Raw genomic sequence first — 4,446 nt, forward strand, 5'->3', positions numbered from 1 at the left:
ACTGGTGTATGAGGGTTAGTGGAGAGGGTTTGACTGGATGTGGCTCAGCAGGATTATGTGTGAAACAAAAGAGTTGTAGCCATTTCAAGCTTTGAGCAACTCAACAGTCACCACAACTCAAGCTAAAGTGATCTCGGGCCATATAGTCTCTAGAAGTTGAGAGGTGGGATCCCAGTCCTCCCTTATTCCCAGTCAGACAGTATCTGGAAATGAAATAGGGAAGGCATGAGGCCTGTAAAGAGGGCTTTCTATTTCTTTATGTTTTCAGACAGGTCTCTTTTATCTATATATCTACATATATCTATATGTCTCTATCTCTATCCCTATCCATAACCATATATCTTTATCTATATCTATCTCTATCATCTATATCTATATCTATATATATATATCATCTATATCTATATCTATATCTATATCTATATCTATATCTATATCTATATCTATATCTATATCATCTATATCTATCTATATATGTCCTGGAGATCATTATGTACAGCAGGCTAGCCTCAGACTCACAAACTTAATGCCTCTGCCTCCTGGGTACTGGGATGAAAAGCACATAGCACTACCTCTGGTTCAAAACCTCCCATATTTCAGCAAAAACAAAATTTCATTCTTGGCCCAGTGAATAAAAGAATGAGATACAGTCTCTCTCTTATAGGCCATGCTGTTTCTTGGTGCAGCACAGTGAAGGAGACAGGGCTGAACTGATGGAGAGATTTGTAAACAGGACAGCGGGGCAGAACCTGAGGCCACCAAGTGAGTGGTTTTTCAAAAGACCTGTATTTTGTTTTCTTCTGGGAGGTAACTCAGTTGGTAGAGAGCTTGCCTTGTGTGCACAAATCTCTGGGTTGGGTCACTGGCACCACATAACCAGGTGTGGTGGTGTGTGCCTTTAACTCTAGCTTCTTGAGATGGAGGCCGGATGGTCAGAAGTTCAAGGTCATTCTCTGTTACATTAGCAAGCTTGAGGCCAGCCTGGGACAAATGAAACTGTTTCAATTTTTAAAAATACATACCTTTTAAAAGCTTATTGAGTAGCTTAGGGAATAGCAAGCTGAGTGGTAACTTGAGTATTACTTACCATTCAGCAAGTAATATTTTTTTCTTTTTCTTTCTTTTTTAAAGATAAAGTCTCATCCATAGCCTTGGCTGGTCTGGATTTTGCTACATAAATCAGCCTGTTTCTTTTCTTTCTTTCTTTTTGTTTTTTTTTAAAAACATGTGTTTACTAAGATTCTGGCAATAGTTTTATGTAACAAGATACAGCATACTAGGCCTGCCACTCAACTTGTTTGTGGTCTCAACTTCACTATGAAACTGTTAAAAACAGAATCCAAAAGTCCTCCTTTTTACATGCTAAATATCTTGTAAGTGTGCCATTAAACACAGTTATGAACTTAAGACAGCAAGAGTTAGTTAAAAGCTAAACACTGCAGCCTAAACAAAATTCATACAAAACATAAAGTATCTATCACTGGCTACATAAAAATCTCCTGGCTGTTTAAAACTTGTATAATACATGCGCTTTAGAATTGTCAGCTGTCAAGCTCAGAAAGTACCAGTGTCTACCAAACAATCCGTCTCCAAAGGCAAAGTGTAGTCAAAATGAATTCGAATGACGTAACACAATGTAACCCTAAAAACATTCAGCTATTATTGATGTGGAAGTATATTCCAGAGCTTCGGGGGCTTTCTCCTGCGGCAAAGAGCCTGGGTATCTCTGGTTCATTCAAAGCAGTATACGGCAAAGTCTAAGGATGCCATTAACTTCAGTCAGGGGCAAGACTGCCCTCCCAGGAAGCATGGCTCCTCTGTCCACAAAAGTAGGATGTGTGAGATCCCAGGTACGCTGTCCTGATAGCTAAAGAGATAGCAAACCACCCCTTCTTTAAAAGCTCTTTCCCCAAATAAGTCAAAGAATATGTGGGGAAAAATTAAAATATACTTATTTACAGAGTAAGGATTTTCAAATATTAATGTAATCCCTACTTTGAAATTTTTTTCCTAGAGTCATCTCATTATTTCTGGTTACAACTTAAGATGGATCCAGATTTAGTTTCTGTTGATTTATTATTCTTAGGTACTTCTAGTAAAAAATAGTAGCTTTATTCCAAATATCTTAACCACTAGTATGACTGCAAAGTACTATCTCCCAGAGTCACCACGCTCTGGGAGAGGAAACAACATTCAAGCAGCAGGCAGCCATCCTGGCCCTTCACCCAGAGGAATCCAAGTGGCTACTGACTAGTCCAGGACAAGTCTAAAAACAAGGGAATTTATGTACATTACTAAGTGTCATAATCTTCACAGTTCAGAGCTCCTTTGACTTTGCTATAAGGACCCTGGTCTTCCTGGATGCTACGGCGAGTCTGAGCTTGAACCGGCAGCCTTCTTTTTCTTCTTCTTGCCGTTTCTTATGCTTCCTCCTCTTTTTGGCTTTGTCTGTTGCTCTCTCCTGCTCTTCACCGCTTTTCTTCGTTTTTGCTTGCACCTCTCCACGGTCTGACTCTGACAGCGACTCAGATGATAACGGTTTATCTTCATACATTTTTCTCTTTTTGCTGAGTCCTTCAGTGTCCTTTTCTCTTTGTTACAGCCTTTGACTTCTTTTTCCTTTTTGAGTCATCCTTGCTGTCTGAGTCTGAATTGGACACTGAGGTCTCAGGAGACCTATGGCAGTAGCTCTTCCTTTTCTTCCTTCTTTTTGTTTGTTTTTTAGCCTCATCCTCCGAATTGAGAATTGGAAGAACTGCTGGGAGAATCATAGCTCCATGAAGATGAATACTGACCAAATTTTTTCTTCTTTTCTTTTTTCTTTTTCTGTCATTATTATTTTTTTTTTTTTTTGGATGAGCTCTCATTTCCACTTAATAATTTTTCCTCTGTGTTTTTCTGGTTCTTTTTTCCAATTCTCATTCATTTTCTCTTCAAACACAGCCAAAGCCTCGGAGCCCTTCTTTTTCTTTTCCAGCTGCTCCTTCACTTCCTCCCAGATAGGCCTCAGTCAATTCAGGAAACCCTGGGTTGTTGGTCCTGAAGACTGGATTGGACCCCTTGAGCAAGCCATTGCTATTGGATTCATGTAGACCACATGATTCCCCATGGTGGCCGGTGGAATGCGAGGGAAGCCCAGATTGTTTCTTATAACACTCAAGCCCAGAGATGGTACCACCCACAATGAGCTGGGCACTCCCAAATCAATCATCAATCAATCAAAAACAATGCCCCTCCAACTTACCCACGGGTTGGTCTGATGGGGGCATTTTCTCAACCAAGGCTCCTCTTCCTTGACTGTAGCTTGTGTCAAGCTGATATAAAACTATCCAGCACTGGTGTGGCTATATCACTGAGTGTGATGAAGGTTATATAGGCTCCTCTATAGGCTCCATAGGCAATGGTTTAAAAATCTACCATTTGAACACATAAAATGTATTAAGCAGGGAATATAATGCCACAAGAAACCTGATTGATCCCCCCCAACACAGAACTGTTTTCTTTTCCTGTGAAGCACTTAATGTTTAGTTAAATAAAAAATTTTGATCAAAGAATTGTACATTTTCTTCCCATGTGTTTTGCTTTAAAGTAGAAATTACTGTGATCCACTTCTCTGCATGGAAAGAAATGACAAAATATTAATTGGAAAATATTTTTTTAAAACTCAAACACCATAGTCAAGCAAAAGCCACTTTTTTTTAGAAGCCTCTGCTCCACAACACACACTAAAAGGAGCCAAGACTGTTGAGTAACTAAGATCCCACATGACACATTTCCAAAGATGTGCAGAAGTAGGAAAATTAGTGAAACAGACCTAGGTCAACCCCAATGCTCTCCGCTTTAGTTTTTAATTGTTGTCTCGCCTGCACATTTGCCTGTGGCACAGTGTAATGATCTGACACATGTGTGGTTGTCAGATGATCCAATCAAGGTAGAGAGCATGCCCTTGATGTGTGTGCATGCGTGTATGCCATGGTATATGTGGAGGTCAGAGGTCAGCCTTTGGCCGTTGATGCTGATTCTTTCTACCTTCCATTCCTCCCACCTTAAGGGGTATACTGGGATTGCAGACACTTAGTTCTTGTCTTAGGGTGACTAATGTTTCAATGAGACTCCATGACCAATGCAACTAGGGGAAGAAGGGTTTTATTGGGCTTACACTTCCTTGGCACTGTTCCTCACTGAAGGAAGTCAGGATAGGAACTCAAACAGTACAGGAACCTGGAGGCAGGAGCTGATACAGAAACCATGGAGCCATGCTGCTTATTGGCTTGCTCATAATAGCTTGCTCAGCCTGCTTTCTTATAGAACCCAAGACCACAAGCCTAGGGATGGAGCCACCAACAATGGGCTGGGCTCTCCTATATCAATCACTACTTAAAAATGTGCCCTATAGGCTTGCCTACAATGGACATAAAACTATCCAGCACAGCTACACTTTGGGCT

At 40.5% G+C, this 4,446-nt stretch overlaps 1 pseudogene across 1 annotated transcript; it reads right to left on the reverse strand.

Moving 5' to 3' along the window:
- Positions 1-2,364: 2,364 nt before the first annotated feature.
- LOC308423898 (protein FAM133B-like) lies at positions 2,365-3,109 on the reverse strand (annotated as a pseudogene). The gene has a single exon. The product of its transcript is annotated as a protein FAM133B-like (transcript).
- Positions 3,110-4,446: the final 1,337 nt, after the last annotated feature.

This window comes from Micromys minutus, assembly GCF_963924665.1.
Source record: "Micromys minutus genome assembly, chromosome: 9".
NCBI classification, from domain to species: Eukaryota; Metazoa; Chordata; class Mammalia; order Rodentia; family Muridae; genus Micromys; species Micromys minutus.